This window comes from Ovis canadensis, chromosome 1 (assembly GCF_042477335.2).
Source record: "Ovis canadensis isolate MfBH-ARS-UI-01 breed Bighorn chromosome 1, ARS-UI_OviCan_v2, whole genome shotgun sequence".
NCBI lineage: Eukaryota > Metazoa > Chordata > Mammalia > Artiodactyla > Bovidae > Ovis > Ovis canadensis.
In genome coordinates, this window is record NC_091245.1 from 184,357,696 (window position 1) to 184,371,049 (window position 13,354).

General features: G+C 40.1%; 1 protein-coding gene and 1 non-coding gene across 3 annotated transcripts in view; one reads left to right on the forward strand and one right to left on the reverse strand.

Annotated features, from left to right (window-relative positions):
• Positions 1-13,354, reverse strand: part of LSAMP (limbic system associated membrane protein) — a 703,151-nt gene that overhangs the window by 601,084 nt on the left and 88,713 nt on the right. The gene's annotated exons all lie outside the window — the stretch shown is intronic.
• Positions 9,919-10,068, forward strand: LOC138431599 (small nucleolar RNA SNORA62/SNORA6 family). The gene has a single exon (XR_011253756.1). It is a non-coding gene; the product is annotated as a small nucleolar RNA SNORA62/SNORA6 family (small nucleolar RNA).

Genomic DNA, 13,354 nt, shown 5'->3' on the forward strand with positions numbered 1-13,354 from the left:
TTTAATTAATAATTGGAAGCATGAATCTAACTTTAATAAGCTCCATGCTAAGTACTGAATGTATATTTTCTAATTTAGTTTTCACAACAGTCCAAAAAACTTGATCCTTTGTTCATTTCTATTTTAGGGTTAAAGAAACTAAGGCACAGTTACCCAAGGCATATCAGCTATAAGTGAAGAAATCCATACATAATGTCTTTTAACATTCAGTCAATTTTTCACGAAAACTGTTAAACCAAAGTAATTTTAGTCATTTCTGGCTTTATGAAATACGTTGAAATTAAAGTAATTTCCTTATTAAGCATAAGAATAAAAATTGTTATCAGGAAAAACATATTTAATAAAATGACTTGGATTTTGGCTTCTTTATCTAAAAGGTGTCTTAATCACATCTAAAACTCTGTGGTACTATATATGCAAATACTTACCTATCAAAAGGAGTCACAAATGTAGTGGTTATCTAAATTTTCAAGATTCAATAGTAATTCTGCCAACACCAGTTGTTCAGACATTTTCCAAATATTACAGGTTATAATTTCATGATATAATGGTGAAGACTGGACTAGAACAAACGACCATTCAACTTCACTTCAAATGTTCAATGGCCTTAGATCTAAATCCTTTCCCAATCACTTCCATTTTACTTTCAGTGATCTCTTTCGGGGGAGGAGAATTAGTGTCATGCATAATAAATAAGCAATAAGAATCTACTTAACTTATTTATACTGATTTATATATATATATATAAATAACCAAACATATATATATATATATAAAGCCTACTTGCATTGGACTAAAGAGAATTTGTAATGTCAATAACCTAACACAGTCCTTGGCACATATCAGGTCCTGAATAATTATTACCTTCCATTATTTTTTTCTATATCACTCTTCGAAGTTCAATTCAGTTCAGTCACTCAGTCGTATCCGACTATTTGTGACCCCATGGACTACAGCACTCCAGGCCTCCCTGTCCATTACCAAATCCCAAAGTTTACTCAAACTCATGTCCATTGAGTCAGTGATGCCATCCAGCCATCTCATCCTCTGTTATCTCCTTCTCGCCATGTCTTCAATCTTTCCCAACATCAGGGTCTTTTCAAATGAGTCAGTTCTTCACCTCAGGTGGCCAAAGAATCAGTTTCAGCTTCAGGATCAGTCTTTCCAATGAATATTGAGGACTGATTTCCTTTAGGATGGACTGGTTGGACCTGCTTATAGTCTAAGGGACTCTCAAGAGTCTTCTATACCACAGTTCAAAAGCATCAATTCTTTGCACTCTGCCTTCTTTATACTCCAACTCTCACATCCATACATGACTACTGGAAAAACCATTGCTTTGACTAGACAGAACTTTGTCAGCCAAGTAATGTCTCTCCTTTTGAATATGCTATCTAGGTTGGTCATAACTTTTCTTCCAAGGAGCAAGCATCTTTTAATTCCATGGCTGTGGTCATCATCTGCACTGATTATGGAGCCCCCAAAAATAAAGTCTGACACTGTTTCCACTGTTTTCCCAACTATTTGCCATGAAGTGATGGGACCGGATGCCATGATCCTAGTTTTCTGAATGTTGAGTTTTAAGCCAATTTTTTCACTCTCCTCTTTCACTTTCATCAAGAGCCTCTTTAGTTCTTCTTCGCTTTCTGCCGTAAGAGTGGTGTCATTTGCCTATATGAAGTTATTGATATTTCTCCCAGCAAGCTTGATTCAAGCTTGTGCTTCATCCAGTCCAGCATTTCTCATGATGTACTCTGCACAGAAGTTAAATAACAGGGTGACGATATATACCTTGTCATATTCCTTTCCCGATCTGGAAGCAGTCTGTTGTTCCATGTCCAATTCTAACTGTGGCTTCTTAACCTGTATACAGATTTCTCAGGAGGCAGGTCAGGTGGTCTGGTGTTCCAATCTCTAGAATAATTTTCCACAGTTTGTTGTGATCCACGCAGTCAAAGGTTTTGGCATCATAGTCAATAAAACAAAAGTAGATGTTTTTCTGGAATGCTCTCTTTTTTGATGATCTAAAGGATGTAATGGCACCCCACTCCAGTACTCTTGCCTGGAAAATCCCATGGATGGAGGAGCCTGGTGGGCTGCAGTCCATGGGGTCACTGAGGGTTGGGCACGACTGAGCGACTTCACTTTCACTTTTCACTTTCATGCATTGGAGAAGGAAATGGCAACCCACTCCAGTGTTCTTGCCTGGAGAATCCCAGGGATGGGGGAGCCTGGTGGGCTGCCCTCTGGGGTCACACAGAGTCGGACACGACTGAAATGACTTAGCAAAGGATGCTGGCAATTTGATCTCTGGTTCCTCTGCCTTTTCTAAATCCAGCTTGAACATCTGGAAGTTCACAGTTCACATACTGTCTTACCCACGCTCCTGCCCTTTATCCCATGGTAAGACCAAACTGTTGTTGCCAGGAACACTCTAGTGATTTCTTACTCTATACTTTGAAAGTGAAAGTGTTAGTTACTCAGTCATATCCCACTCTTTGCAACCCCATGGACTGCAGCCACCAGGCTCCTCTGTCCATGGAATGCTCCAGGCAACAACATTGGAGGGGGTTGCCATTTCCTTCTCCAGGGGATCTTTCCAACCCAGGGATTTGAAGATACAGATGGCTGGACCCAGTCTGAAATCACTAAAGAGAGAGGAAGAGGGAAAAAAAAAAAAAACAACCTATTTGCTTTTTGCCTTCCACTACTTTACCCAACTCCTGAAAAGACTGTGACATGGTTTTCATTGGTTTTTGCTTGTTTTATCTACTTCTAAACACTCTCACCTCTATGAAGGATTTGGAGAACATGATTCTAATTGATCACACCTCTTTAGCCTCTGTCAGGTAGAGTTATGAAATAGTGGCTGAGATTTATAGATTAGTGGTCCAGTAGGCTTAGCAAGCTGAGTTTGACCTTTCTGCCCCACGGATGAATGCAGCAGGGTTCTCTTCATAGCCTCTCTAATTGAATTGCAGGCCAATCTTCTTAATAACCTGTCCCTTGCTCAAGATAACTACCAGGTGCCTTTCAGACTCAAAGCTACAAAAGCTCTTATTGGAAGCACTCTTTCCTCAAATCCCTTCATCCTCCCCAGCGAGTCTCTTTAGTCTCTTCTCCCCCACTCCATGCATGGATATTAGATGCGTGAAACTACTGACAATCTGGAGACTGGAAACCAAGCAGATAAAACAGAAGCATCCTTTCTCTTTTATTCTTAATTTGAGCAGTGCTCAAAGTCCCACTGAGGGGACTGGTTGCTGATACAGCTGTGAGATATGATGTTTAAGGGGAGAAAAAGTTCACAGATTTCATCAGCTGTTCCTCCAGAGGTGTGGACTGCCACCCACTCTCTGGTTCTAAACCCCACAAAGAAAAGCTGAAGAATGCTGACAAGGCTCTTTGAAGATGTTTTCATTGGAATGGAGCTGCTGCAGTGGCACCCCGAAGCAGCACTTCTGTGCACAGGTCAAGTTATAAATATGCAAATCAAATCACTGGGTGCTAGCAGCCCAACCATTCACAGTAGAGTGATTATCAACTGATAGCTTTAAACTGGTCCACCTCTTGCCATGATAGCTTCAGCAGAGATTTTGCTTAAAGTCCTGTCCTCCATCCCTGATGCGATGGGATCAGGACTGCTTTTGTGAATCTAGAAGAGGTATTCTGTGAAGCTTCAGCGGCCTTTCCAAGGCAAGGAGAAGAGATGAGAATGGCAAACAAGCAGCCGTAATAGCAGAGGCTGAGGAGCTTACTAAGTTGGGACAGCCCAATCAAGAGTGGGCCTGGCTGTAGGCTTTTGAAAACATCTTCACGTATACAGGCAGTGTAAGTAAAATTTAGTCCTTAGATTAGGCCAACTTTCTAAGAATCATGAGAAGCTTGGTAAAACTACAGACTCCCAAGCTCCCCTCCCCTTCAGAATCTTTGGAGTAGAGTTCAGAATTTGATAGGTTTATCAACCAATGTTGATGAATTGCAGCCATTGTTAAGAATATACTATAACAACCAAAGCCATAAGAAAAAGATTTCTTCAAGAACTCACATCAAAACTTGAATTATAAAGGTTTTAAATATGTCTGAAAATGAATACTTTCCCAAGGGGAAGGGAGGTCTACATCCCCTCCTCTTGAACCTGGGTTATCTCAGGAAACAGTTGACCAAAGGAACACAGAGAAAGTGACACTAAATGATTTCCAAGTGCAGGTCATAAAAGATGATACAGTTTCTGCCTGATTCTCCTAAGACTTGATTTCAGAACATTGATCCACCTACCAGGTGAGAAGTCTCAGGCTGCTGCACTTCACAGAAGTCATCACTGCAGGCATTTTGCTGACTGCCCCAGCTGAGGAGCCAGTCAACAGCAAGCGTCACTGGTTATATATCTAAGTACAGATGCCTCCAGATAGTGAGTCACTCCAAGCCACTGAGTCACCCCCAGCTTTGGATCTTCCCAACTGAAGACCCAGATATCATGAAGCACAAAAACACTGTCCATATTAAGCCCTACTCAAATTTCTGACTCACGGAGTCTTGAATAGGACATGCGTCAGGGCCAGAAATCTTGCAAGGCATTGTGGGTGGAGCAAGGATTACAGAGTCTGATAGTCCTGGCTCTGTCATTCAATTAAAACTCGTGTGGCTTTGGGTAATTTGCCCATGCTCTCAGAAGGTCAAATTTATAATATGTAAATTGGAAAGAAAAGTATATCTCAGCATTATGGTAAAGATTAAAGAGGTAATGTGTAGGAATGTGCCTATAACACAGTGAGAATTTAGTATATTATTGCTATGATCTTTGTTACTGTTATAACTAAATATCAAAGATACCTAGATAACTCAGGGGAGATCAAAGCCATTATCCTTAATTACTGAGGGAAATCAATAGAATGTATTCAAGTCACAGGAAATAAATCTGATGGTAGAAAAGAGGATTCTAGAATCTGTCATTCCCTACATACTGCTTTCACAGTTGAGATACTGTGTTGAAATGTTTTTTTCCAGATCAGTGAAACCAACGCTTTCCAACACGAGGACCTTTTTTTAAATGTTAAAAAAAAAACCTCACTGGACACTCATGACAGTAGTATTTATCCTAGGGGAAAAAAATTCATATTTTGTTACTAACCATAACTTCTATGCTTCTTGGGGGCTTCCCTTGTGGCTCAGCTGGTAAAGAAACCACATGCAATGTGGGAGACCTAGGTTCAATCCCTGGATTGGGAAGATTCCCTGGAGGAGGGAAAGACTACCCACTCCAGTGTTCTGGCCCAGAGAATTCCATGGACTGTATAGCCCACGTAGTTGCAAAGAGTTGGACATGACTGAGTGACTTTTACTTTCACTTTCTTTCATAACTTTTATACACATATTTAAAGTAGCAGTGTATATTTGTCACATAACCTACAGATTATACCCTGGAAATATTGACTGAAGGCTCTATCAGAAAAATTGTCTTTACCATTCAGTAAACATAAGAATCTAGGGACCCTCATGACAATTCAATGTCCTTTTCCATTCCCCCATGTCTAGACTCTCCAAAAGTGATACTACACAAGTACACCCAATTAGGAGCATGCTTTAAAGTTGTCTTTGGCTCTTTCAACTAAATAGAAGGGAAATATTACTGATAAGCTCTGTATACATCATTAGTCCTCCTCTAAGAGGAGAAGCTGATGTGATTACTTGTGTGGCATATGGAGGAAAGGGAAGCTAAAGGATCCTTTTAGGAATCCAAATGGCCTCCAAGTAACAGAGATAGCGACATTTAAATGCTTTCAACAGTGATTTTTATTTTAACAACTCCAAATCATGCATAGGTAGAATGTAGTCTCCACAAAAAATATGTATGAGCACACTCTCAAGAATCTCCATTAAGAAAATAATCACAATTAATTCACGTATTTCAAAAAATGGAAAGGAATAGAAAGAATATTCTTGTTATGTATGAAAATAGTACCAAACAGTATTTTTCTTGTAGGGGTATTCTTAGCTCAGGTCCTAATAAATCTCTTTTAAAATGACCTGAAAGAAGAGTTATTTTCATTATGTTAATGATCTCCTGCGTAAGGAAAGAGTAGAAATAGCTCATTACTGGAACTTGCAGGTGATAAGATGTATGGCAGGCACTACTGAAGTTCCTAAGATGTTATATAAATGGATCCAGAGAGGGTAGGGTTATGACTCAAAAATAACAAAATGAGATTCAGCTGAGAAAAATGAAAACCAATACATCTTGAGCAAAATAATTCAATGGACAGGAGAAACCTGGAGAGAAGTAACACTGATGGAGACCTGGATCTAATAACAGAGGACAAATTAGATATCAGCTTGCAATGTGATATGGCTGCCAAAGGGGTTGATGGTATTCTGAACTGAATACAATGATCCATTATGTGGGGGAAAAAGAAAATACAGAGAAATGACTCCTACCTTCCTTGATTCTGGTTAGGCTAAACTACAGTCTCAGACCTCTTGACACTTGAAATATGGTGAGAAATTGGACTATGTACAGAGGATAGCAGAAGATGGGTAAAGAAATGGAATGATGTACTTATGGGAAAAGATTAAATGAACTAAATATGTATTGTCTGGATAAGTAATAACAAAGAGAGCTAGAGTAGCATTAAGGCAACATTTGAAAGGTATTCTCCTCAGGTGAGAGGGCTATATAAATGTGAAATAACAGCAATGGTATTAAAACACCATGAAAAAAGTGTCTAAGGGGGATGGCATAATCTTAGCACATGGTTAGTGTTTGAGATTATTTTCTTAATGGAGATTTGCTCATATATATTTTTTGTGGAGACAACATTTTACTTACACATGATTTGGAGCTGTTAAAAATCACTATTGAAAGTGTTTCATTATCGTATCCAGGAGATGGTGAGGGACAGGGAAGCCTGTGTGCCACAGTCCGTGGGGTCGCAAAGAATTGGACTTGGCAACAGAACAACAATAGTGGCTGAGATACCTCATTGGTATCAGCAACACTGCAACAATTGTTTCAGCTGCCAAGTCGCTACCGGTGATCACCGGACAGATCCTCTTCTCAGTCTCGCGGTAGAGAAACGTGAGCAGTTGGGAATCGTTAACCGGGAATAATTAAATTTTGTGTACTGTGGTTTTAGTGCCTTTCTTAACACTGGTCTCCAATACCACACTCTTCAGTCAAATTTTAATTTCCTCATCCTTGCCTCCAGAACCCACATCAAGCCGTGCTTTTAAAGACCCATCTCTAGGAACTTTCTCCTTCTAAGTGAAACAACAGAGGAAAGAAAATAGAGGATCTGACCAATTTACACCAAGATACTAATCTGTGAGGTAACAATTTTAATTTATTTCTCAAATATATGCATATGGGACAATATCTCCTTCCTCACAAAGAGGTCTGTGCCCAGTGGATGTGGACTTTGTTTTGGTGTGGACCATCTCTGTGTCCTTCAAATCACATTCTCTAAGCTTTCACGTGGCAAATGTTCACATTTGGAAGTACCCTCAGCACCATTTCAAGCTGCTAGAATAGCTGCAGCATAGCCTTAGAGATTGAATGGGCTCGATTTAATAGATGTTTTGGGTTTTGCATTAAAACCCTAAACATCAAGAGCATGTGACATGCTTTATGACATATGAAGCTGCGTGGGGGAAATTTTCATGCAGCTACAACAAGCCAAGACATGCTCTATTGGAAGTACGGATGCAAGAGAAATATAACTTTGCTCCCTTCCAGCTCTAACATTCTATGACTCTATAATTCAGTGACTGGAGGATCATTTTCATGATTCAGGAGTCAATATTGATGAATTTCTTCCAAAGTGAAAATGTGAGAAAGAGTGAAGGAGAAATGAAAAGTTGTTCCATTATGTGTTAAGTATTCACAATACCAGGGAGATACAATTGGGAACAGAGTGAGTGATGAAATATGTAGGATTAGCAAACAAAAGGTGGGGGGTGCATATCTGAAGGGAAAAAAAAAAAGAAACTGCAGTGACCATCCATCACCGATCTCTGGAGTGGAAGGGAAGAAAATGTGAAATTCCTGCACCTACTTGTGATGCATTTGCAAAGACAGAATATCTTGCTCAGGGGAAACTTTAAAGAGTCAGACATCTGCTATAGTGCAAACACAGTGAAACATGGGTCACTAAAGAGCCCCTAAGTTACAGAGAGGACAGGTTTGTGACCCTGAAAGTAGGCAGTGCAGGCAGGGCAAAAGGCTACCCTAGACTTGCCACTGACCAACCTCAAAGGATCGATGGGGAATGTGAAAGCAATAAAATAATCAGCAGGGTCCCCCTGTTATTTATATTCTAATAGTAAAGAAAATGGTTTCTTAGGTTTCAGGTAATTTCCTAATACAAGTGCTTTAATGGAAACAAGAGAGTCACCTGAGGCAGCCAGTTTAGCTCAACATGGCCGGTAGAATGCATCATGCCATGTAGAAAGTGACCTGTACTGCTGGCCACAGGCAGTCTTTATGATAGATTCAGGTCACTTGGGGTTTACTGAAGGCATGGCGCTCTGTGTTGATTATTAGTGGCCGAGCATAGGAACTATTTTTGCCATGTCTCATAAATTTCTTCAGCTTCCAAGAGGCACAGCCCACATCAACACAACAGAAGCTGAAGGCAGAATGCAGGTCATTCTGAACTGCATAGACAGGCAGGACGAGCCAGCCTGCTGAGTCTGTTTTTGCTTCAACCTCATCCAAGTAGGGATTATTCAGCTACCTGATATCTTCAAATAAACCTGGATAGTCATCAATTATACTCTATAGACATTGTGAGAGTGTAAGTCTATTCTTTATGAGTAAGAGGGAAGTTACATAATATGTGATGATCTCCTTGCCATGATTTTAAGGCAACAGTTGTGCAAAAAGTAGTATTTCAAGACTTACAAAGATATGGTCTATAGCCTGGTGAGCTCATCATGGAGCTTATCGCCAGAAAAAAAAAAAAAAAGAAAAGAAAAATTTAGCAGGAAGCTGTGACCACATTTGAGTAGTGGTATCACTCAATGCCAGAGGAGCTCTGCCATATGGATTAGCTACAAGTATTACGTCACAGGGCACTGTGCTCTTGCTTTTAGTCCAACTCAGCTGTGATTTCACAGATACAGACAAGTTCAGTTCAGTTGCGTTCAGTTGCTCAGTCGTGTCCGACTCTTTGCAACCCCATGAACCGCAGCACGCCAGGCCTCTCTGTTCATCACCAGCTGCCAGACAAGAGATATACATAAAGACTTGAGTGGAGAAAAAACTGTGAAATTCTAAAAGGAAAAGCAAAAAAAAAAAACAAAATTCCCTTAGTACTTCGTGGCTGTGGGACAAGGAAAGTCCAAACGTAGAGTGGACTGATACCAGTCAGTCATTTGGCTATCAAGCCAAAGTGGAGTTGAGGGGGGACATTATATTTCAACTCAATGAAAGTTTGCAAAGATATTTGAGAAGTCCTTCACCATAGATTTTATTTAAGCATACCATATTTACTAAAGAAATCTCTACCTCCAGCCTTTTCCATTTCACCTCTCTTAATCATCATATCTGAAATGCACTTAATGCCAACATCTAGAAACCCCCTACAAATGATTCCAATTCCAATTTTCATGCAGGCTCTATAATAATATGATTGAATAATGACTATCTAGACACAAAATGTATCAGGGGCCTCAAAAATATATTTAATCCATACAACAATCCTATGAGATAAGTGTTATTACTCTGATGTTAAAGAAAAGTAGGAAGATAGATATATATTTACACAATCAGTTTAATACTCAAAGTTCAAAGTTAGGCCTGGCTAACTCTAAAGTTTCCAGCAGAGAAACAATGGAAAAGAAATGAATAGGTTTCCTTAAATTCATTTAGATTCCACTCTCTGATTTCTATATCTGCAGGCATTTCTTAAAACTTGCTTTACTGCACATTGTTAGAGCTTGGAGTTGAGGCCACTGGCCGGTGAACTCACAAGTGTAGGTAGTGTGCTACACGAGGGGCAAGTTTTTCGCTAACACCACAAGGGTCTCTGGCCCAATGAGTGGAGTTGGATAGTAATACTTGCTACAAAAGTATGATTTTAAGGAGAGATGAAAATATTTTTAAAATAGCCTGTTTTTCTTCTCTTCAATATTCCTAACTCTTTTCTTAATCATGTATCGTGCTCTGAGATCCTAAAAAGGTGGGTTACCTGTGGTTCAAATTGGTGTTTGTCACTGATCTCAAACCTGGCTACGCATAAGAACGGGGCAGAGGTTTTCTTTTATTTCTACCAGTATTCAGGCACTGACCCCATTTTGTTCGGTAGAGTGGAGTCTTAATTAAACACCATGATTTCGTTGGCAGACAAGATTAAGAACCAGAGATAGAGAACAATCTTGGTGCAATCTTTGGGTTTTGCTTTAATTGGAGTACAGTTTTAAGTGTTGTATTGGTTTCTGCTGTACTAAACACTTTCAAATTAACAGTCTGCTGACATGGTACCAAGGGACCTAGACGATGAGGGGACAGGTCGGGTGGAGTGGGGGTGCGTATTACTGTTTGGGGGTTGCCGAGGGTCGCTTGAACCTGGTGCAAAAAAAAAAAGAAAAAAAAAAACTTGCTTTAATTTCTTTTAGGCTAAAAGTAAATCGCTTGTGGTTCCCATGAATGTGTGTCTGTGCGCACACACATGCCTGTACCTATTTTATTTGTTCAACAAATATCTACTGAACACACAATTCTGTGCTAGGCACAGTGCCAAGTACAAAAATGGATAAAACAATTGGCATGGTCTCTGCTCTCACAAATATTACCATCTATCTGACTGTTCTGCTTGATGAGGTAAAGTTATTTAAAACCAAATAGTAGCTGACTGCATCAAAATATGGAGGAAGTTGATTCCTAGTGACTTATAAAAGAAATATGAAGCTATGTATGGGATCAACCATATGTGAAAGATGGCCATCTCATACTATTGTTGTCATCACCATCATCATTACTATGCTGCTGCCGCTGCTCCGTCGCTTCAGTCGTGTCCGACTCTGTGAGACCCCATAGACAGCAGCCCACCAGGCTCCCCCGTCCCTGGGATTCTCCAGGCAAGAACACTGGAGTGGGTTGCCATTGCCTTCTCCAATGCATGAAAGTGAAAAGTGAAAGGGAAGTCACTCAGTCGTGTCTGACTCTTAGCGACCCCATGGGCTGCAGCCTACCAGGCTCCTCCGCCCATGGGATTTTCCAGGCAAGAGTACTGGAGTGGAGTGCCATTGCCTTCTCCACATCATTACTATAGTTATAAACTAATTTTTACTATTGTAGAACTGGAGAAATTAGAGTTCTGCAGGGCTGCAAACCCTCAGGGCAAGAGTCACCTAGAGAAACAAGAGCAACTAGACACCTACCCCAAAGTTCAGGACTCAGAGTATGTCAATCTTCTCTTTTCTGCAAATGGACAGAAAATTGACTACCTTATATGAATAACAATTATTGAATTAAGATGTCTCCAGAGACTTCTGCTGCTGCTGCTGCTAAGTCGCTTCAGTTGTGTCCAACTCTGTACGACCCCATAGACGGTAGCCCACCAAGCTTCCCCGTCCCTGGGATTCTCCAGGCAAGAACACTGGAGTGGGTTGCCATTGCCTTCTCCAATGCATGAAAGTGAAGTCACTCAGTCGTGTCTGACTCTTAGCGACCCCATGGACTGCAGCCTACCAGGCTCCTCTCTTCTAGAAACAGGCAAATGGGGATGGTTGCTTAATTACATTCAGTAATAAAACTGTGCTCTAAATTTCATTGATTTCCATAATTTCAGTTTAAAAATTTTTAATTTCCCCTGATTTCCTTACTTTTTAGGCCTTCTTTTTTTTCTTTTCTTTGATTGATCTGAGGAAGAAAATAATGTTTTGTTAATACCTAAACATTAGCTCATGTGAAGAGTTGACTCATTGGAAAAGACTCTGATGCTGGGAGGGATTGGGGGCAGGAGGAGAAGGGGACGACAGAGGATGAGATGGCTGGATGGCATCACGGACTCGATGGACGTGAGTCTGAGTTAACTCTGGGAGCTGGTGATAGACAAGGAGGCCTGGAGTGCTGCAATTCATAGGGTTGCAAAGAGTCGGACACGACTGAGCGACTGAACTGAACTGAAACAAACCCCAGGAAGACCAGCAAGTGTTCCCTAAAATTCAGCATCAGTTACTAGTCCAGCTACTAAGCCTAGATGAGCTGGTATAACTAGTTGATGAAAAAGCAAAACCAAACAGAGAAGCAGAAAACAGAATTAGGGATATTAATAACTACTGATTGCTTCCCACTAGAGTGTTCCTTTACTGTGAATACCATACTTGGTGAATAAAAACTATGGTATGCCATATACATAATCTAAAGGAAGAATGCATTTTGAAATAAGATGAAGGAAGAAACCACGAAGTAGTCTACAAATTAAAAAATCCAAGTGTAAATTATTAAAATTAACACACACCCTAAAAGAGTTAGACTCTGGAACCTCAGGCAAAACTTATGAAAAAGAAAATTACCTTTTAATTGCAAATAATCATACTGCCCAGATGAGCATTTCTTGGAGATGAGTGCTACTATGCATCATCAGATGTTTCTGTTAATGAGATATTTAAATTTTAGGTGCCCCATGTATGTCCAATGAGTACCCCCCCCCCCCCACAACCAGAACAAATTATTTCTTTTCCAAAGGGTTAGTTGTGTCTTATCAGATAAAGTTCTAATACCTCTCTGTAGTTTGCCTGAGTATCTGTGACCCTTTGGAGCTAATTCCTATTTTTATTTTCATTATTATTAATTATTATGATCAATCACAGAATCTTAAGAGATGAACCAACCCATTTGGATGATTGTCTGACATCGTGGTTGAAATGGTAAAGAATCCACCTGCAATGCAGGAGACCTGCGTTTGATCCCTGGGTTGGGAAGATGCCCTGGAGAAGGGAATGAGTACACACTCCAATATTCTTGCCTTGAGAATCCCATGGACAGAGGAACCTGATGGGCTACAGTCCATGGGGTTGCAAAGAGTCAGATACGAATGGGCAACTAACACTTTTAATTTTGAATTTTTGAATTTTGAATTTGAATTTTTAACTTTCCTTTTACAGAGGAGAATAGTGAAAACCATGTATTGCCACATGTCACACAAGTATTTCAGGTAGGCTTGGAAATTCATTCACTCAACAAAGATTCATTAAGTATCGGCCATGTGTTGGTTTTAGTTCCACACCATTCTCCTACAACAGTGCCTCCTGACATAACCATTATCATATTGTCTCCTCTTTCCCAATATCCTTAAATCTGTATGCTCATCTAGTTACCAAAGTAAGAATAATTTATACAACAAATCCCTCT